Source organism: Manis pentadactyla, chromosome 1 (assembly GCF_030020395.1).
Source record: "Manis pentadactyla isolate mManPen7 chromosome 1, mManPen7.hap1, whole genome shotgun sequence".
In the NCBI taxonomy this organism is placed as follows: domain Eukaryota; kingdom Metazoa; phylum Chordata; class Mammalia; order Pholidota; family Manidae; genus Manis; species Manis pentadactyla.
This window is the reverse complement of record NC_080019.1, coordinates 225230454-225253616: the sequence shown is the minus strand read 5'-3', so window position 1 is coordinate 225253616 and position 23163 is coordinate 225230454. Positions and strand designations below refer to the sequence as shown.

At 41.5% G+C, this 23163-nt stretch overlaps 1 protein-coding gene, 1 long non-coding RNA gene and 1 pseudogene across 4 annotated transcripts in view; 2 read left to right on the top strand and 1 right to left on the bottom strand.

Annotated features, from left to right (window-relative positions):
- Positions 1-23163, top strand: part of SYNPR (synaptoporin) — a 287830-nt gene that overhangs the window by 248148 nt on the left and 16519 nt on the right. The gene's annotated exons all lie outside the window — the stretch shown is intronic.
- Positions 7394-9125, top strand: LOC118908338 (poly(rC)-binding protein 2-like; annotated as a pseudogene).
- Positions 15157-20820, bottom strand: LOC130684958 (uncharacterized). The gene is made up of 3 exons (XR_008999388.1): positions 20648-20820; positions 20200-20288; positions 15157-15365 (listed from the first exon to the last, which is right to left on the bottom strand). It is a non-coding gene; the product is annotated as an uncharacterized LOC130684958 (long non-coding RNA).

Below are 23163 nucleotides of genomic sequence, written 5' to 3'. Positions count from 1 at the left end.
TGTTTTATGCTCAGTGCATTCTAAATATTGTCATATTTCCCATCTATCCTCAAAATAACCCTGAGAGAGAAGTAGAGCAATTAGCATCAGCCCCATTCTACAGATCCAATTTAACTTGTCTTTACTGAGCACCAGGCATTGGAAAATGAGTCCCTGGGAGAGTCAAGACCTTGCCTCTTGTCAGAGAAGTTAATGACAGAACAAGGACTCAAACTCAATCTAGTGGTAAGAGTAATGGCTCAACTTGGAGTCCTGGGTTTTAATCCCCCTGTATGACCTATTATTTAACAGTTGGAAGCCTGTTACTTCATCTCTAGAATGAAGCTAATAATAATGCATACAGTACAGGCCTGCTCAAAGGAAAGGGAGAGTTAATGCCTATGAACCAGTTTAGGTGGGAACAGTCACACTGGATATGATAAATACACAGAATCTCATTGTGATGTTATTATTGACATTAATTTTAATTTTTCTCTTGTCCTTTACTGTATCTTAGCTCCATAAAGGGAAATTGTGAGCACCTTCCTTTCATTGCCTGCAGCCCCCCACCATTCTCCTTTCCTCCAGTCCCTCTGCCCCCACACTTCCTTCCCTGCCACAGCCCCCAAGGTCAGAGCTTGGCTCAGAACTACTTCAAAGATCACAAGTGCTAGGTTGAGCTGCCCAGTTAACCTTTGTGTTCCTGAAACCCCATTCCATGGGTGGCTGGAAGGTGGATTTTTAACCCCCAAACAAAACAAGTCTCCCCATTTTCAAGGCTGAAGGCCATCAGTAAGAGAGAAAAACAGGAGGCAGGCACAGAGTTGGAAGCTCAAAGAATCAACGCTGGCTCCTAACTCCCAACAAAGAGATGAACTCCAGTCCGACAGCCTTAATAAAGGCTGTGAACTGCTTGTAGAATCCATGTGATTCCTCAGGAGCCAAGAGTAAATCTTGTCTCATGTTGGAACCAGTACCCTCAGAAGACTAGTTTAGAATGCACGGCCAAACACTGTCCATTTTTGTCAGACTTCCTCTCATTCCATTCTGTCTGCATTCCATCACGCAGTTAGAAAAATCAGAACCTCGTGGAAACTTGGCAAAACCCCAAATGAGTCTTCCCATGTGTTTATTTTTTTCATTTAAAACAACATAAAATGGGAAATCCATTTACTCCATGGCCCAGCACACCCAGAAGACACCATGCTCCCTTTCTCAAACAGAACAGTGGTTCTCAACAGGTGTGGGAGACATTTTTGATTGTCACTTCCTGGGGAATACTTCTAGCATCTGGTAAGTAGAGGCCAAGGATGCTGCTAAACATTCCACAGTGCACAGGATAACCTGCACAACAGAAAGTTTTCCAGCTCAAGATAACGACATTGCTGAGGTTGAGAAACCCTGATTTATAGCAACAGTCAGCAGCTATTGAGCACCCACTTTGTGCCTAGAACTGAACAATCACTTCCCTTTAAATCTTTAAGTTAACCTTTGAGTTTGATATTTTAGTTCCCATTCCTGAGATGCAGAAACTGAGGCTGAGGAATTTTAAGAGACTTGTCCTAGAGGCAATTCAGGTCCATCCGACCTCAGCTCAGAAGTTGCTTCATTTGTATCTTAATTCTTCCACTTACAGAGAACTCTCTATTTCTCACTGTGCCCTTTTCTCTTGGTCTGTGAACCTCACCACTAGCCTATACCCCTCCATCTTCATGTGGCCTCTCTCTTAGCTACTGCCAACATACACATACACATACACACACATGCACACAGACACAATCCAAACATCTGAGCCTTGCAGCCTTTTCTCCCAAGCTCTGCCCTCTGATCTAGATGGCATACTACAGAGGAGAATGGTACCAATCCCAATTCTTTAACCAATTTTAGGTGTTACCCTGTAAAAGCTTGTATTTTCCCTGAAGACTTCAGAAGCTTTTATTCTACTCCAGACTTGATCCTAATTATGAAATGTGAGCCAATTTGAAGTTCCCAACCAACTTGGGGCACTAGTTAAAAGTCAGGGCTACAAGTCATTTCAGTGAGACTCCCAAAATGGTAAAGTTGGAAGGACACGTGCATAGATACTTCTCAATGCAATTAATAGCCACAATTTTAAAAAATAGTCTTATGTGGGCATCTCCTTATAGTACCCTCAGACACTGTTGAGTTTCTGATTTTCAATCAAGCAAAAGTTCACGTGGTGCTTCCTTTTTGATTATGTGACAAAGCTCCCTCTTGGGTTCAAGAGTAATGTTCATGGTGCTTAAGCCCTCCTGAGTCCCAGGTCCTGTGCTAGGCACCAAAGACGCATAGCAGAAGAAGACCTAGCTGCTGGCCTCAAAGTGTCTGCTTTGTTCCTGTTATCCTTGATGGCAAAACTGTCATGGGGAGTCATGGGGAGATAGTACAGGTCAGTGGTTAAAAACTGAGTCTTTGTATCTAGACTGCCTGGACCTGGATCTCAGTACTACCACCAATCATTTGTGTGACTCTGGATGGGTTATAGACCTCTGTGCTTCTGTTTCTTACCTGTGAGATCAAGATAGCAGTGGTTCCTAGCCTATAATGTTGTGGTCAGATTAAATGAGTTATTACACATAAAGCACTTAGAACAACAGCAGGTGCTCATTAACGCGAGCCATTGTTTTTATCAGCCTCATATGATGATCTGTCCTGGTGTCCATATTATGCTTTTTATGGAGCTATGCTTATTAAATCTCCATGGACTGATTAGCTGCAAAATAAGTGGATAAGTACAAGCTCTACTGAATTTTCTCATGTTGAAAAATGCTTTGGAAGGCTTCTTGTTGCACAGTTAACATCAAACACTCTTTCATGTTATTTTTTAATCTTTGTGCCTCCAAATTCAGCATAAGCTACTGTGGTTACAGACAAATGCAGTCATCCCTAAAATGGGGTTTCACACTGTCCCCCACCACTCAGTCCCCCTCCTTCCAGCTCCTCCACTGTCCATCCTGCACTGACATCTCATACTTTAGGGGAAGAGGAAAGAACACAACTCCATTACACTAACCAAACTCAAAAGAACAAGACCTTGAATCTCTTATCAGCTGGCAAGTCTGAAAATAGCAGGGAAGTGTGAAGAGCACAATAGTGTAGCAGGAAGAAACTTGATTGTTTGGGGGCATCCAGCTGAGAAACTAGGTTCAGCTTTCCCCATCCTCCTATCATTTCTTGAAAGCAGTGAAATCTTTCCCACCCTGATAATGGCAAAAATACCCTTACTGTTTGCTAGGTCTATTTTTTTTTATTCCAAAACAAGCAGACATTCACTCCTGTGGCTTCGGATTCATTGGGACCTCTCATCAGTATAAGAATGTCTTGCACTAACACCCACGGTTCATTAAACTTTCAGATAATTGGCACAAAGTCCAGAGCTTGGATTTTTTTTGCAACCCTCTCAGTCCTTTCTCCCAGCTGGACATCTTCATTTCCACTGCTGATTAGTGGGACCTTAACCAAAGCCGTGGGACCACACAAGGAAATGCCCCAAAATCTGCCCTGGAAACACAGAAGTGATTCCAGGTAAAACTGGCTTGGATCCCATGTGAGACACATGGGTATTGAAACTCCCTGAGGGCTTGGCCGAGAAGTGGAATCACCTTCACTTGACTACCTATCTGAGACCTGCAACTTTGAATCCACCTCCTTGTCGTTCTGAAGTGTCTAAAAAACATCAATGGATTCATATGAAATAGACAGCTTAATCTGAGTGGCAATGAGTTTTATTTGTGATCCGATGGATACACTAGCTGATTTGACTAACCATACCTATGGCCAGAGAAATATGTAGATATTGGCAACCTACAGATTACAAGACCAAAAAAAAAAAAAAAATTACACTGGATAAGGAACTTAGAAAAATTATAGTTGAAGCTAGAGAAAAGCAGACTAAAATGCCCAGCATTTTCCCATGGTGCCAAACTGCAATCCCAATTTTACTTAGAAGTAGGAAAATGAAAATCCAAAGCACCTGCTGTGTGCAAGACATGTGGGAGCTCTGGTGGCATGAAATTACCAAGTCCTCAGCATGCTGGAGCTAAGAGTCAAGTCTGTCATGCAAGACAAAGACACATCAGGATGAAAGCACATAGGAAATGTTTTTATTATTACCAGTGATAGGGATGCATGTAGGGATCAGTAGGGAAGAGTGTGTGCTATTGGCTTAGTGATGGAAGAAGTTTCTGCAGTCCATGAGACTTGACAAAGAATAGAAACTAGTTGGATGGCGGGGAGGGATTTTTGACTGTAGGAATGACTTGATCAATAATAGGGGGTGGGGGAATAATACAATATTAAACACTTTTTTTGACCTGCCAGCTTCCTTTTTGGAACCAGCCCTCTCCCATTCATGTAGTCCTGCTGGACTGTCAGTCATGGGGCCCTACCCATAAGATAGTCAGGTGACTCAAGCCAGGCAATCACATTCTCCTCTGGGATTTATTTATGAAGTGAAGTTCTTTTCCTTCCAAAATTTCTAAGTTAGGAAGATGTGAGTTTGGTTGATGGTAACCACATTTCCAAAACTGTGGAAGAAATCTGTCTAAAGAATAAAGCTGAACAGATAAGTGGATCCTAGGTATGGAGAGAAAGAAAGATAGGAGAGATTTGACTTGACCAAAAGTAAATAAATAAGCCATACATGAAGCTAGACACACTGTAGACTTTCCAGTGTTGAGTCGTGAATTTCCCTTTGTGCTTGAGAGTTTGTTTTGGATTTCTTATAGTTGTCAAATAAAATTATCTTGGCTTGTGTGTAATTTCTACTGCCTCTGTAAAAAAGTTATAAGAACCCATACATGAAAAGATAATTATGAAGTTTAAATAATGTGCAAGCACATAGCTGATGTTTAAGAATGGTTTATTTATTTATTCATAGGATCAAGAAAGGGTAGAATAACTCTGGTAGTACTTTTATACCCATTATTATTTAACTCCAGTTGTTTCCATTTGTAATTGCTGCATAGTAATCTATTATACTGAGGTAACATGAATTATTTAACCAATCTCATATTATTGGACTTGGAATTTTGGGTGGATGTGAATTTTTCTCTCTCATAAGCAATGCTGTGATGATCAGCTCTGCACTTCCATCTTGACATATATTTTAAATCATTTCTTTTGGATGAAAACCCAGAAATTGATTGTCTTCCTGATGTTTAAGGCAGAAGTTTCTATTTTAAGTCCATATCCTCTGATCTGAGTGAAATTGCTTCTGATCTGAGTGAGAAATTTGGATTCTATCTTTGGACTCTACCTAGACCCTACTATCTTATGCTATTAGAGAAAAGATTTCCCCAAAAGATCAACAAGGAGAATTTTCTTCCCAGAGAAGAAAAAAGCAACTCAATTTATTTTAAGGAGGCTGCCATTGAAACACTTGCCTTGAAAATGGAGATACTAAGAGGATATCAAAAATTCATTTTAGGCCATATTTAAGTATGCAGAAACTCAGGCTTTAATTTCCAGGGAGAAGTCCCCAAGATGGACATTGATCTGCACAGCAATGTCAGCTTAGCCCCAGCACTGGGCTCTGCACACCCCCAGCTTGAGCAGCATACTTTCTTACTGAGACCCAGAAGATGAAGTTCAAAACCATTAACAGCTCCTCTGGCCACAAACAGAACAAAAAAAAAAATACATAAATTCCATGTGATGATGACTTTTTAAGATAATGGAATGCTTTATAGATTTCATCGTGGGGTGTCTCCAGGGTCTGCATTTCTGTTTGTCCGAGAGAAGTAAGATTGGTGCGAGTCTGTGTCCAGCCTGCTTCCTGCTCCTGTTGCCTCCTGGGAGCATCTGCATAAATCTGGCGGCTCCTTTCAAATCTCCAGTTAAACTATTTCCCACAGCCTTCCTTGCATTTTTTTTTTAAATTACACTCGTTCTGCAGATTGTTGATTCCAGATTGAAAAAAGGGAAACCAAACTACCCCGGATCTTCCTGATTAGAAGATACAGCTGCTGGGAAGCCCCTTCTGGACCTTATGAAACCTTCATATCTTACGGATTAGCATTGGGGAATGGGCTGGGTGAGGGACTATGGAAATGACAGAATCTATTCATATTAGGTTATATTTATGGAGACTCTCCTGTCTTCCATTCTTCTGACCACCACTCCAAATGCAGCTGAGTTTACGCCAGTGGCCATCTCTGGTTTACAGAAAGGCCTTCCTAACCATGATGACTCTTCTCCTGTCCTCAGAGCCATCTCCTACCATTTCCTACACCCATTTTAGCCAAACTGTACTACACACCATTCCCTAAACACGCTGTATACGTTCCTATTTCTGCATAGTTACTGAGTCTCTGCCTGCCACGGAAGGTCCTCCTCACTGTCCCATCACAGCCTGTCAAAATGTGACTCATCCTCAAAGACCCATCTCAAATGCTATCTGTTCCATGAAGTAAGTATTCCTTCACCTTCCATACCTTCCATATTCCAGAAGATGTATGAATTCTCCCTCCTCAAACCTCCATAGGTCTGCGTGGAAATATACCTTTGTGTGAAAACCATTACTTCCTTTGCTTCAGTTAGATGAGGTTTTGTTTGATTCCCTCATTATTAAATATCCAAAGGTCAAGGACTATTTCTCCTGCAGCTCCAGTTCCCTGAAGTCAGTATTAAAAATGAAATTAATGACCCACCAAGCTGGTCATCATGGATAGGGTCTGTTATCATCATTCATTCAACACATATCTGTTGAGTTTCTACTGTGTGCCAGGAACTGTGATTAGCATGGGATGCACACAGCAAATGTGTATTCCATAAGAAACACAGGAAGAATTCTCAAAAATATAGAATATGCATCATCCAGTTCTGGGTCTATAGATACTGAATATAGTATCCATTAGGACTGCTACACTTTAAGCATCAGGATTTCGAAAATCCCAGCAAATTTCATTGGTTTTAAGACAATGCCTTAATTGTCTTAAGAAGAAACTGAGCTTGCTCTTTCACATGTTGGAGCCTAATTCTTTTCAAATACTACCTATAGTATGCATACTATAATGTACAGGGAGAGTCTACCCAACTAAAAGATCTTTTGGTGCTTTGTTATGCACTTTGTCCTGATTAATCAGGACTGAAAAAATCAGTCATTTTGTAAGAGGGAAAAGAAATCAAAATATAGTACACACATCATCCCCACAGTCTTTGTTCCTGAAAAATGTGAACTTTGGCCCTAATTCATTCCTTTTCTTGAAAGGAGGCATTTATCATTGTGCTTCCTCAAGATGAATTCAAATTTTTAAACTTCTGAAACATCATTTCAGCCTCTATTTATTGAAGCCGATGTGTTTTCTGGTTGTGGGAGGTCATTTGACAAATGTGCAGTCAGAAAACTGAAGAATTACTCTTGAATAAGAGCCATTCTCTTAAAGATTCGGACATGAATTCTGCCCGAAGAGAAGTTGAGAAATGGTAATAATTCTGTTTTCAAAATTCAGATAATTTCTAAATGCTTTTAAAAGAACAGAAACCTCTTTTCTACTGTGCCTAATAAAATAAAACAAATTCCACCAAGACTTTATCCTCTTGCTGATATGAAGTAATCTGATGATAGACTATATGAGAATGGATTCTTGCAGCCCCGAGAGGGAGCAGCCCAGGCCGCGCAGCCTGCACTCTCTCCCTACCCATCCTCAGCTGCCCTCCTCTGCCCTCCACCGGCCCCAGGGGTCTCTTTCCCCCTTCCTTCTCCTTCTCCACCCACCTTCCTCCACTGCCCACAACAAACCACAGGGGCCCCTCGCCCTCCTGCCAGCCCCTATTGTTCTGCATCCCCCTCTCCTGTCTTTCCCCCTCCCACCCACTCCCCATTTCCCCCTCAGTTGCCTCCTGCCTGGAGTTTTGGCTTTCACCCCCTCTAGTGACCAAAAACTTGACCACTCAAAGTCCAGCTCTCCAGACACGGATATCGGTGTGACCAAAGGTGGATTAAACGTCACTCTCACCATCTGGCTGCTTATGCATGGAAAGTAGTTTTCTCAATTACAGGGAGTTGGCAGTATCATCAGGAAGAGAGGCGAATCAGTTTAGAAGATGCTCGAGGAGAATGGGGCACATATCAGCATCTCAGAAGGGAACTGTCCCAAGAGAATTATCACTTTGGCTGGACAACTGATGCCATCTTCAAAGCCTTTGCTATGATCATTGACAAACGAAGAGGACATCAGCAGCTTCATGATCAATAGCACAGCTGCCAGTGGAGCTCTAGTCACCCTGAGGCTGGTGGTCCCTGGTCCACTAGTCCGTGTGGCTCTCTCATTGGGAAAGGTAGTTGCACAATCAAGGAAATAGAGTCCAGGGGCTCAGGTCCAGGTGGCAGGGGATATGCTCCCCAACTCAGCTGAGCAGGCTGTCACTAGCATCATTGAGAGTGTGAAACAGATCCGTGTGGTCATGTTGAAGTCCCACCCATGGGGCGTGACCATCCAGGACCCGCCCAAGCCGTCCAGTTCTCCGGTCATCTTTGCAGGTGGTCGGGACAGGTACTGCACAGGCAGCGACAGTGCGAGCTTTCCCCACACCACCCCGTCCATGTGCCTGGAGAGACACCTCTGGGGGCCTCTACCACTCAGGGACAGCATGCCCACCCACAGCCAGGTCTGAACAGACTGCACCAGTTGGCAAAGCAACCGTCTCATCTTCCTGTGACACAGGGCAATACTGAATTCAGTGCGGGCTTGGGCGCCTCTGCTCAGACCACTTCTCCTGAGCTCACCAGTCCAAATGATCAGATTGACTACATAATCGGGTGGCAAGGCGTCAAAATCAGTGAGATCCATCAGATGTCTCAGGAGGTGCAGATCAAAATTGCAAACCTAGTGGGAGGATCAACTGATAGGCAGATTACCATCATGGCATCTCCTGCCAGCATTAGCTTGGCTGAATAGCTAATCAATGTCAGGCTTTCCTCAGAACCAGGTGGCATGGGAAGCAGCTAAAACAATGCAGATTCATCCATGATCCCTTTCTGCTGTTCACCACCACCTACAATCTATCTGTAGCTTCTGAGCAGTTTGCGATTCCAGGTTTTAAATAGTTTGTGAATTTTCAGTTTCTACACACTTTATCATCCACTCATGATTTTTAAATTAAAGCATTTTAATTCCTTAAAAAAAAAAGAATGGATTCTTGGCGTGAGTGGAAGTTGTCAACTTATTTTCTAAAACAAATGGAATATTCCTGGAAGAAAAAATTCCCTGGCTGGACAAGTTGAATCCGCCCACATCTATGATCCTAGAACAATTCCCTTGCTTATATATTAGTTTCCTTCAGTGGAAAATGAGCTTCTTGAAGGAAGGACTGTTTTTGGCATCTGAAGAACCAGCACTAACTAGGACAGCACAACTCGCCCAACACAGACAGGCCAACACAGACAGGAGTTTAGTAAGTGCTTATTAAAGGACTGGACCCCAAGCTCCGATTTGCATGTACATATAGCTCTTTAACTAGAATTCTGACCCCCATGTCCACTTGACTTTCAGTTTATGCCAGTCATACATGTATCTGAGAGTTTTTCATGTTGCCGTATTTCCTGGGATAGCCAGACAAGTGGGTCTTTCTGTTGTGATTCAACTCAGAATCTTTCTAGCTGATTTCTTTTTCTACTTATTCAACCAAATTGCTCCAACAGGCCTTCGTTTTCATTAAAATGCCACTTCTAACTATGCTTTTTTAATATGTGCCTTTGACTACCTTTTTTGCTACAAGATTATTCAGTCTTCTCTCCTGTCTTAAGCATTGTTCTTGCAGCAAAGATTGATGCCTGCTGACTTTGAGTAAGGCATTATGCTAGGCACAGCCACATAAGCCTGCATCTCTCCATCCTGTTTTACCCTCTCATTGAACAGTTTATCTCTCCAAAACAGAAATACTTTCCTTCCCCAAAGCTCATGAATTAGCAGAAGAGGTCAGAAATTAAATGCTATCTCATCACTCCTGTGTAGAAATACAGGATCCTTACTGGTTTGTGAAAGTAAGAAATAGGAACCCATTTTTCCCATCTAAAATTGAACAACAGCTAAGTTGAAGTGAAGGGATAGACTTAAATTAGAAAGGCTATATTAAATCAGCCCAAATCAAAGCTGATTTCACTCTAGGAATTGAATGCATGAAAAGATGTAATTATAAAAACTTGGTATTCTGCTACCTTTATGCATATTCACTTTATGAACTTAGACCTCCAAAAGCCTCTTAGGACTGCTTCTCCATTTTTAATAAGTATTGAGAATGAGGCGTTTCCTAAAGGAATTAAAGGAAGGAGTTTTTTTTTAAGCTTAGCAGCAACCTAAAACAAAGAAGCAGCTCTTCAGCTGGTTTCTGTGTGTGTGCTTTAAGAGTGCTACAAACCTCTGGGGGGTCAGCAAAGAAATTTTGGCTTAGCAATTAGGGGGACAACTAATCTATCAGAAAAAAAATTAAGTATGTATTGCAACTCCTAAATAGTATCAGCGGGGTGTCTCTGCAGTTGCTGAAAATACTCATCTTGGGAAAAGGAGGGGCTTTCAGAGAAATCCCAGGAGATTTGGTAACGGAAAGCCTGGGGCTACCAGCTGGATCATGCATGTCACAACACCAGGCAACTGAAGGGAGAGCTGGGACTTAGCTCAGACTAAGCAAGCACTCACGACTATGCATTCTGCAGGCTCCCAATCTCAGAACTCTGCTCCGTGAGGTTTCATCACACTTCAGGAAGCTTATTAAGGAATGTCAGGCCTGTTGAGAGGCTGGTTTTGTATGCCATTTCCCCCACCCCCAAAATTAAAATTAATGCTGCAAACCCCTCAATTCCATGAATCTTCAAGGATGTAAAACTACTGATAAAGACATAATGAGTGCTGTGAGCAGCTTTGAAGTCATTCCTTTCTTCACCTTCTGTCTTACTAGTAGGGCCCAGAGAAGTTGTTAGTTGCCCCAAGTCAGACAGCTTTTTTCTGAAAGCTCTTTTATCACCCAGCTCGTCTGAGTCCAGGAAGGAAGTCTAACGTGTGGGTCAAGCTTATCTTGGCACCCTGCCGTCCCATTGTCCCACATCAGTCTGGTTCAGGGCAGAGACCATATGAAGAATGTATGTGCTGTGCTGGGAACTGTTTTGTTCTCAGTTACCTCAAAACAGTAGCTGACTTGGAGATGGGATGCCTCTTCCAAAGTTGGGTTAGATTTAACTTTATTTTGCCAAGAACATTTAAGATGTATGAGGTTTCAAGCTCCCAGGTGGGTGCATCAGTTGGTGAAGCCATTAGTTGAATGTCAGGGCTTTTTTTTCCCCTCTTAGAATCTGGGCTCTTTTCTTTCCCTGCTGTGCATGATGAAATCTAAAATATTTATGTGGGCTTTATAATGACTATTTAGCATTTAATGCACCTGATATTTGCCCAAGTGCTTGACAATCAGTGTTCATTAACAGGAAAATAACTGCTAGAAAATCTGTGCTGTGATATTTAGGGAGCAAGTACCTTTGGGGCTCCATAGGGTATCCCTGGGAACTGTGTTGGAGCCGATGATTCGGAGTGAAAATCATTGGCCAAATTCTGCCTGAGGCCTCATACTAAAACTGTCTCCCTAGTTTACTAGACTTCATTCCAATAATCCTGAAGGATACCATGATATTATGCATTTCATTCACTCATCAAGCACTTATTAAATATCAACTAGGTGATAAAGCTCCTCCCATGATGCCATGGGTCTGGCCTTAATGGAATTAGTGGTTCTCAGTGGCAGGGGCCAGGGGAAGGGAGGCGGGTAGGGGAATCTGGCCATGTCTAGAAACATTTTTGGTTGTCATTACTGGAGGGAGTGCTACTGGCATCTATGGTAGAGGCCTGGGCTGCTGCTGAACATCCTGGGATGCACAGGACAGGCTAGCAGAACAAAGAGTTACCTAGTCCAAAATGTCAGTTGTGCTGAGGAACCATGTTGTAAGCCTTATCTCTCTGGTTTATAATTGTTAGGTTACATATCAGCCTCTCCCACCATATTGTAAGATCTTTGAGTGCAGACTGTTTATTTTCATTGTATCTCAGCACCTAACACATGACAGAGAACTCAGTATGTAGTGTTGAATGAATTATTGAAGATGTATCCTATCCCTTAGAAACCCCATGATTTCAGGGGTGAAGATAGGTAAACAGGAGATTTAGGGATAAAATGTGTCTGGTCTCTTCTAAGGTACAGTCAGATAAGAGCTATTGTGTGTGACTTTGTAATTTATCATCCAAGCAGATACACTTTTGAGAATGCAAGTGAGCACTTTCAAATAATTATGGCACAGCAACAGGTGAAACCCTCCAACAGGCCTGCCCTACACAGATCAGGGAACATTGCTGGTAACCCCGGCTGTGGTCCACACGTCACTGAGCACCCACTGTGGAGCAGGTGCCAATCTTCCTGGAATCTGCCACCACACACAAGCTAGGCTAGACTTACACCAAATTTCATGGGTAGCTGGAGAAGTTTACTTTGCATGGTACAATGTAAAACGTTAGTAAAAGTAAATAAATAAATGAACGAATGAATGAATGATGAATAAGTAAGTAAGTAAATAAATAAATAAATAAACAAAACCTTGTTAGAGGCTTTCCAGGCTGCCATTTCATGCCCACCCTATGCCAGCTGACTGCTCTGAGGCCAGCAACTTTCTCTTCTGCTTCTTGAACCTCCCCCCACCAGCCTCTCTAAGCCTTTCAAGTTTTCCTCCTTCCAAGATTGCCCTGCCTCCGTTTTTAGCACAAACATGGAACACTCTCTCAGCTTGCATCCCTGCACCCGTTAGCCTTGCTCAATCACCAAGGGGTCATCCCTGTGTAGGAACCAGTTAGGGACTGGAAATAAAAATAACCTTTCCAAGATGTGGTTCTCATGGCTCCAAGCTACAGTTGGAGTTCCTGCAATGCTCTGGCTACAGATGGATGTCAAGATTAACCCTACCCGGGACTGTATGGAAAAGCTTTGCAGAAGAAACAATGTTCAACAGACTTTGTTGTCAGTTTTTCAAAGGAAATTTAATCATCAAGACTGTGGAAACATGGCAGAAGGCCTGGGCCTCATGTTCTCTGGGCAAGTAGAATTATCTTCAGCCACAAGCATACCTTGTGTGTTGGGGATGGGGTGGGGAAGGAGGGACTCAGAATGATCTTATATAAAAACTTATTAAAGAGATCTTATAGAGAAACTCACATACATAACTCATATGTGGTTTGTGACCTTCTCCAAGCCTAGGCTTTGGAAGAAAGACTGATGCTTCAAGTTAACTTTCTATTTTCCTTTTTCTGTTTCTAGAAAAACTAAATTCTATTTTGCTAAAAACCAGTTGTTTATAATGTTTAGTGCAGTTATTGTGAAAATAACTGCCTACTTCACTATGATCCAAAGCATCGTGGTTTTATTATAAGCAGATATTAGGGACAAAGTTACTATCATTAAATTTAATAACTTCCTTTATCCTGTAATACCACCTGACACATAACTGCAGTAGCGAAATCCCCAACTGAGACTGTCATATACCATCTCTTCCTAGACTAGATTAACATCGTCGCCACAAGATCAAAAGCATCCATTACCCTTGTATAGGTTTAGAGATTTCACTGCTTTGTATGTGTTTGATATCACGTGGGCCTTTCAGAATAAAATGTTACTGGTACTTGATATATTCTATTTCAGTTGGCTTTCTGCAAGGACATGAAACAAACACCAGATGGTGATTTGTATAAGGATAAGGGAACTGGTACTAATTTTAGAAAGTTCTTGGCCATTTTGCTCACCCAATAGGAAGGGAATTCTCATTTGGAATGACTTTCCAAGTTTGAAGAAACAGCTGTCTGATTTTCTTAAACTGTGCCATCATTCTGCTTAACAGTCAGGCTGGACCATAGTATTCCATGCATAGAAGACATGTTATCCAAATCTTTTTTCCAAATGATTGGTCAACATATTGACCAGGATAAAGGTAAGCCTCGAAAACGTGTGACACATGGACCCATGGACGGTCCATTTCTACATGCACTCTACCCCTAAATGCTATGATTTTCAGCTAGTCAAACTGGCTGCACCAGTTTTTAATCTCTGGTCTAAATTGTCAGGTGGGAGATCTCACTGAAAAGGCTTACTGGTGAGGAGAATTAAATGTAAGGTGTCATGATGCAAAGAATGGGCAACTCCAGGCCTGCTTGCAATTTGTAAGGCAGATGGCTATGCTAATACAGTTCTCACACTCAGCTGCAAGGTAAACTGTGAACCAGGGAGCAGCAGGTGTCTGGGTAAATGCAATGCTTAAATACTGTCTGCATGTTTACAGTTGGCTCTTAGAGACTTAAATCTTCCTAACTGAATTCAACAAACAGTTACTGAGAAATCATTATATGTAAAACACTTTGCTAGGCACTGAGACCCAGAGAACGTTAAATTATAGAGTCCTAGCTTTAGGTCAGTTTGGCTCACTGGATCCGGGGCTAGAATGAGGGAAAAGCAAATATGGTATAGGAAGAAATAAAGAACAGGAGATGGAATTCAACCAGAGAAACTTGGGATTTTTTTTTGAGGAGCTGAAGTCCAGTGTGAGAACAAGAGCTGGGTTTCTGTGGGCAAAGCTGGTGGGAAGCTTCTTCCATGAGTAGAGGAGTGGAGTGAACAGCCAGACACAGAAGAGGCAGAGGAGTGTGTGCATGCATGAGGGCGGGTGTGGCGTGAGGGAGGGTGCGTGAGTGTGCAGGTGTGAGGAGGGAAAGTGTGTTAGGAACAGGGCGTTAAAGGTGGAGGAATTAGTACGAGATGAGGCTATTAAAGGGTGCTTGAGCCTAATTGTGGAGCACAGACGTTCATTCTATAAAAGATCTCTGACTGCTCCTGTGCCTCTGCCTCAAAAAAATGTTCTCAAGGCCGATGAATTCTATGCTGAATTCTAAGGAAGTTTTCAACTGGAGAAGGGTATTAGCAAACCTGCACTTTAAAAAGCTATGTGAATAAATACTGTGCTGGTAATGGAGGGAGGATGGGGTGGGGGTGGTTGGCAGATGAATGTAATAGTCTGAAGAGGAAGCAGTAAGAGTCTAATCATAACATCACCTCTGTCTTGAGCACTGATTTCATGCCAAGCGTGAAACCAACGGCTTTGCATGCATTACTGATTTAGAGCTCACAGAAATCCTATGAGCTAAGTGTGTTTATTCCCATTCCAAGTGAGGCCCAAGGTAAGTAGCATGGATGGTGAATGGCTGAGCCAGAAGTGAAGCCAGAACTGTCCGATCCAGGGCCTGGGCTGGCAGCCACCACCGTACACTGTCCCCAAGGAAGGCTGGAGGGGAGGCATGGGAGGAGGAGCTTCGGGAGGCTCCCCGTGTAGCATCCAGCCAAGCTGCTCCCTGCAGGTGGAGGAAGAGGTTAGGGGGAGAGACACTGACTCTTTTTCAAACAAATTAAACTGGAGGACTGGAGGACATCCACAGGTGGAGAACAGCAAAGAGATGGGGTATGGATCAAAATTCAGAGGAGAGAAAGGAGTGAAAAGAGAAGTTATGACCTTACAAACTCCCATATTTCAGGGATTAAATGAAGAAAGGGCTCTCAAAGGAAACTCAAAGAACTTAGGGTAGTAGTACTGACCATCAGAAGATCTCCCAGCTAAAAGATTTTGCAATGAAAAAAATGAGAGGTTTTCCCTAACCATCCCTAGCTTAAAAGAAAATTTAGAAATACAGTGGTACTTTTTTTTCATGTACATAATTGTATCTGGGTAAACAGAGCCCCAACATGTATCCTGATGAAATAACCACCCAAGAGCCTGACCCATCTGTGCCCCAAAACTGCATGAGTTCAGAGGGGTGGGTCCACCAAGCCGACACACTGAGCTGGTTGAGTTTGCTATTGGTAGACGTCCTACTCTTCCCTCTGCCTGGAGGGCTCTCTCCAGATACCCACACTGGTTCCATGTATTCCTCAGGGCTTTACTCAAAGCCTATCTTCTTAGTAAGGTTTCTCTGGTCACCTACCTACATCCCACCCCCTATCCTTCTTCCTCTCATTGTTTTTTCTCCGTAACACTTAACCACTATCCAAACCATTACCCACTTTACTCTTTTACCCAGCTCCTGCACAGGAAGTTACATTTGCAGGGGCAGGAATTTTGCTTTTGTCCACCATTCTATCCCCAATACATAGAAGACCCATGGTGGAAAGTGAATGAATGATCAGTGATGTTTCCTGATTTTGTGTTTCTTTTGGTGTTTTGTATTGTGCTGGACTATACCTAACTTTCCTAGTTCTCACGCATAAGTAATTTTAAATTCTTTCTGACGTTGATGCCTCGTATCTAGCTATAAGAACAAACAGACAAACATAAAACGTGTTGTCTGTCATTTTAAGGAAGAACACTCTGGAATTTTCCTTAGTTTTGAATGTGAAGTGAGGCAGGGGTGGGATGAAATGGAGGATGCTCCATTTTTAAATTATTAAAAATGAATTATAAATTTTCATTTGAAAGGTCTTCACATTCATGCTTATAAATAGCAATTATATGACCCAGTTGAGGTAGGAGCTGTTTAATGGCTAAGGTGAAATTAGTCTTCACATCCGTTTTGTTTTTAGAAACAAAGAGGTTGGTGGATATTAGAAAAAGAAAGCTATTTGATTACTTTTTTTCATGAGCAAAGTTCATTAAAACCTCTTTAGAATAGAAATCACAATTTTGAGAAAGTCTCACTTGTTTTACAGAAAATACATGTGTACTGGTAACACGCAAGTGATTTAGCAAACACAACAGAACCTGAGAATAACACTGCATTTCATCCCCAAATTCATGGAATTAAGTGCCTTCGGCAAGTAAAAATGTAACTTAGAAAACTACTTTAATAACTGTTCATTGCTTGTAGCAATACAAATCCCAAACCAGGCACGGCCTGTGGGAAGTGAAATAGCAGTGAAAGTAGATCTCAGGATAATGTGGAAGGAAATACCCACAAAAGCCGGGCCCACAGTGCGGTATAAGGGCCGCAAAAGCAGTTCTGCTGGGAAGCTGCCGCTTAGCTTCCAAGAAGCTCAAGCATCAACCTAATGCAAATGTCGGCGTTTAAATTAACACAACGTGAAAACTTCAATTTTGTGACCACTTAGCCAGTGTCTGTCCTGAACAACCCATAGGTTGTTCCCATTTTAGTCAAGTGGGTTGGCGTCCAGCATTCAGTCTCACTTCCAGAAATGCTTCACCTCTGCCACCAGTGATCTGCTTTGGGAATTCATTCTTGACAAGCCAGTCTCCTTTGTTAAACAATTCTGGCCTATGTCTTAGACACCTGGATATAATAATGCTAACATATTTATTGAACACTTAGTGTACATCAGACATGTAATGAGAGTTTCGTGTATGTTACATCTCATTTAATCCTCCCAAAATTTTGTGAGATAGGTAATATCCCTATTTTATTTTACAGACAGGGAAACTACGGTTGAGAGGGTTTAAGGATCTTGACTAAAGTCATACATTGAGTCAGCAATGAAGAATCTAAAACTGACTTTAGAGCTATAGCAATTAACCCCTATGTTCTACTGCCCTTCTAAAGAATGAAAACCAAAGAGATGGTAAAATGGTCAAGGAGGGACTCCCAAGGGGTGTGTTTCTACCACTGTCCTGAGTATGATCAGAAAAGCTATGTACTAACCCAGAAAAAAAGACTCATCCAGTCTCTGCTCCAGCTTGACACTTCATCAGTTACTTCAAGGGAGCAATAGGTTGAGGACTATTCTTTTGAAACCTTTGGGTAAGGTGGGAGTTGGGGCATGGGGTTGTTGCCAAAACCAAACCAAACCAAACCAAAAAACCTCGTGGCCATTTTAAGCCAGCAACATAGCAGAGTACAGTGTATATACGTTTGACATAAGATAACTCAACAATATGTGCTTATCAAAAAAAAAAAAGGTAGAAGCTTACAAAATGTGCACATACACATTTTGAATGAAGATGTAGACAGAAAAAAATTCCAGTCCGCAGGCAATCATACTGCCACCCCATCAGAATGCATCAGCGGAGCAGTATACATCTCAGCTCCCTTGTGTCTCTCACAGTGAGAGCATCTCCCTGCATGGAAGCAATTCCAGTGTTCAGAGGTACACAGTTTTCATGCATGGCCTCTAAACATAAGACCATAGCCTTACACATGAACAAGGCAAGACCACGGCTCACTATGGGAGACTTGAAAGGCTTGTCAGAGATATTTCAACTTTTGGTGATTTTCTCATTACAAAAGGATTTTAGACTCCATCGCCACTTGTGTATGGTTCTCATATTTCCAACACATTTTTAAAGGTTATTGTTACTGCAAGTGTGGATTTCCTTTTAACCTAAGCTACACACAGTTACCTTGATGGTACCATAATTTGGCTTTCACGGGCTCTGAAAATCATCAAAACAAAGTACTTGCAAAATGTTTATTTCCCAGGCTCAAGACTGTTTGCCACAGTGCATACATGGAACAGGGTTGATCCCTGAGATATGCAACCAGGAGGTTGCATACTTACCTCTTGAATGAGATGCAGCTTTCTTTGTGCTCTTAAAAAAAGCACTTTCTATTTAGCTTCATTTTTGTAATAATGAAAGATTTTTTTTTTAAAGAAGTAATATGAGCAGCACTTAACAGGGGCAGCTTTGCAAACTGGTATAAGATTATTACATATTCAGCTAATTTCTGCAAATTTGTGTGCAATCAGGGTTTTCTTTGTGACTAAGAATGTCTTACATAGAGCCTTCACTTTTTTAATGGTCCATTTCTTTCTCTCATAAACAGGATACAATATGGCATATAATATGGCTATGTGCCCACATAGCATAACCACTCAAGACCAGATTCTAATAATATCCATTTTAGCTAAGTCCATATTATTGGATTTTGTCTAATGATACTAGTCTTAATCTCCTGATACTCAGGTCCACAGGTTTCATCAAGTGGCCAATTTAAAAAAAAAGAAAAAAAATGGCATATGCATATGTGTTTCTTCTTTATTAGTATAAGATTTTTACTCTGTGTGCTTTATAGCTATTAATGTGACACTGGAATAACTGCCACAGTTAAAAAGATATCTATGTGACACAGTTCCAGTAAGACATCACCTTAGCAAAGCCTTAACGATTGGGTCCCCAGGCTCTGGAGTCAAACCGGGTTTGTGTCCTGCTTCTACCACTTGCCACCTGGTGACCTTGGGCAGTTTACTTAACCTCCCTGTGCCTCCATATCCTCACCTGTTAACTGATGGTAGTAATAGGACCTACCTTATCATTGAGAAGTAAGTGAGGTTAACATTTAGCACAGTGCTGATATGTAAAAATTAATAAATGTTAGAAGACAAAAAGGAAGAAAGTTATCTGAAAATTGAACTGGGAAAATCAGACCTACATATATGAAAATTAGACTGAATGGTAATGTGTGCAAAATGGAGTGGGAAAGTCTTTGAGACCAGGACGAAGGAGAGCCCTGGACGGTGGAATAGACAGGGAAGACTTTCTGGAGCAAGACTCACGTAGGCTCAGACTGTGCTTCTCAAAGTCTGGACCAGCAGCCCTGGCATAACATGAGAGCCTGTTAGAAATGCAGACTCTCAGGCCTTACTCCAGACCTCCTAAGTCAGAAGGTGCATTTCAACAAGAGGCCCAGGATCTCCAGGGCACATAAAGTGGAGAAGCCCTGCTCTGCGATGCACCTTGCTTCTCAAAGCCTTCAGACCTGCCATTATCTCCTATCACACACATCAGCACTTAGGAAAGAGTAGTATCGGGGAGAGGGAGACTAACCTTCCAAAAACTCCCACTGCAAAAAACTGTGAGTGTTAGGTTCTGACAGTTATATGTTGGAAATATGATAGAACTGACAAAAATAAGTGTTATCAGCTAAATACAGCATGAAACATAAGTTATGATTCAATTAATATTTATGCCCAGACAGGGTAAAAATCACAAATATTTATTTCATCCAGACTAAAAATGAAAACCAAAAAAGCTTATGATCACTCTGTTTGAGAGAGTTTAGGCAGAAGTCCCTGGTACCCTCAGGCTTTCCAAACACATGTGCTCCCCTAGAATGCAACAACATTTCAATTCCGTGTGCTTCTCGGCCCATTCTCTTCACACACACACCAAACAACAACACAAGGTCTCGATGCATTAGGTACACAGCACACATTGCAGACAGACACAAACACACCCAGACTCACCCACATGTTGTTGCTTTTTCATGTCGGTCTTCCTTCTGTCCTTAGGCATCTGCTCAAATCTTGCTTGCAGCAGATACAGAATCTTTGATCTGGAAGAAAGTTATAGGGAATGGGATAAGGACATAGGAAACCAATGGTGAAAATAATTATCACTTATCAGGTGCCTACTTGTGCAAGCTGTTACCCCCACAAGTTACCCATTCTTTTTTCATTCTTGCAAAAATTCTCTAAGACAATCAATTCTCTCCCATTTCAATTGAGGAAATGAAGGCTGACAAGGTCACATAATGACCAAAGGCTATGTAGCCAAGAAGAGGCGTAACTGAGACTTGAACTCAGGTCTGTTTCTCTCCAACCAACAGAGTAAAGCCAACATCTAAAACTCCACTAGCCATCTTTCTGAGGAATGGCTTCTAATTTGTAATTCAAATGTAATATTTTTCCTTACTTTCACTTGGTATGATGAGGAGGGAAATGGCAAAGGAATTTCTGAAGTCAGAGTGGATTTAAGCTATGGCTGGTGAAGTGCACGGTAATTTCCTCCTTGGTATTTTAGAACTTCTTCATTTTAACCATCTGTTGCAGGCTGACAGATGGGTTGATGTATGACAGAATAATGGGTCTTCAATTCTAGAAAGACATAAGGAATGCTTGAAAAATAGCAGCTCTTTTCATGAACCTAACTGTGCTAACACCTCTTGCTCACTTGCAAAAAAAAAAGTCAGTGGGAGGGAAGTGTGAAATATAATCATAATCATTCCCCTAAACAGAAAGTTTCTCATAATTGCCAAAGGTCAAATTCAGTAAAATATGCTTATTCTAAAATTATGTTAACGTTTTCAAATTCAGTCATTTAAAGAATATATGGGGGAAAGGTATACGTAAAGAAAATAATAAAAATAAACCCTAAAAAACCCTTCTTCCATCCCTATGTTCTAGACATTTAATTTTCTTTTTTATAGGCAGCCAGTGTTATGAGTTTCTTGTATGTGAGATAACTCAGGAAACATGCAGATTTTTGAAATCCAGATGATTTTCCCTCCAAGTGACCCCATCAAATGTGAAGTCTTTGTCCTTTCTTCTTGCATATCTCATAGTGGATATATATATGTGAGAAGCACATATATGGTCAGTGTTTGGCTAGGCACTAGGACACAGGTGATTAAGACTGACCAATCCCCAGGAAACTTAAAATCCATTGAATGAGACCAAATGTGGATAGAATTTAAATAGCACCTACTATGTGCTTTCTGAGAACATAGCAATGATCAGAGCACTCATTGATCATAGCAGGGGCTCATTTTCCCCGGACAGAACTTCTTCAAATAGCCTTACATGTCTTAGCACAGTTTTTACCCAGTCTCGCATTTTACACAGATGAAATATTCACACACGTATGTATGTGCGTGCTCATGCACGTGCGCGCATGCACGCACACACACACACACACACACACACACACACACACACAAAACAGGTTGTTGCCAAATAGGCTTAAAGCTCTACACACAGAGAATCGTTGGCTCAAACTTTAGACTATGTTAACAAAATTGTGGTCGTATGAATTTAACCTCAGCAGACTGAATCTGTTTTCAAAAGAACAGAATGAAACACAAATCGAGTCATTACAGCTGAATTTATGGTCAGATGTCCTTGATCCTGACAAATCTGGGCCATGACACTTGAAGATTTCATCGCCTTTATCACCATCATCATCCCAACCATTAATGCAACAATTAAAATAGTCTGGTCTCCGTGCTTAACATTTTTCATTTTAATCTTTACAATAATCCCGCAAAGTAGGCATTCCTATTCCATGTTACAGATGTGACCACTATAAGGCCCACAGGGTTTTAAAATCCATGATCAGATTTGCACTATTGTATTATTTCTAGCTATGCTTATCAATTCTTCCATGCCCTATCTGGGAGATCTCAGTAGTATAGAATAGTAAATTAACAATAAGATTATGTTTTCAAAGGAGTATTTGACAGCCTGGATTTATCTCGGGAGTTTCTTCCCACTCTAATATTACGTAATTCTGGGGGAGGATGAAGTACATTCTTTCCAGTTCCTTGTGGGGCACAGGCCAGTCTAGGGGGACAGGGAAAGCTGCACAGGTCTTACTGTGTCCAAGACTGTTTTTTTAGGTTTGTCCCTTGGGTGCTTCTCAAAACAGATTCATGTTGAAAATTAAATATGCCACAAAATGGCTTATCTGGAAGGCCTATGAATTAGTGGCAAGAGGAAGCTTTGGGCTTTTCTCTGCTTCCTGCTTACTCCATGCCCAAAAAGGATGCATGTTGACATTGATCAGGACCAAGATTTATTGGGCCATGCTGCTAGCAGGAGGTCTAAGAGGAGGGCATGCCTGCTTGTTTATTGGGAATTTCGGTGGCCAACTTGTCTCCTGAGGCTGTTGGCTCTCTCTATTTGCACACCGGCCAACCTCTCTCTTAGAAAGCCAAGCAATAAACAAAGTGGGCCCCGAAGTAAAGGGTCTGAGTTGGACCTGTTTACAAATCTAAATGTTGGCAGAAGAGTCTTCCTGCCTTTCTGGACCTCAAACTCTAGAAGTTTGTAAGCCTAGGGAAACAACCAGGGTTAAATGTTTCTAAATGAGCTGGTAGCTTATGCAGAAAATGCTATTCCTTCCAAATGGTTGGTTATTGGTTTTGACACATCTTCCCATAAGTACAGGAAACAAGTAAGAGGCCCACGTCTTAGACCCAGGGGTGAAGCAACTGCTAAAACCAGTTTGGATGTCTTAAAAATAACTGGGAGAAAAAAATTACATTTATAAAATTATCCAAGGCCATATCCAGAAATTTGGAGATGCCTATTGAACACCATATCAATCTTTTTCATTTTGATGTATTTTTTAGCACTTCCAAATTATTTCTGGTACTACCATAGAACCAGCTAGATGAAAATACTAAGATTTAGGCAATTAATCACCAGCTT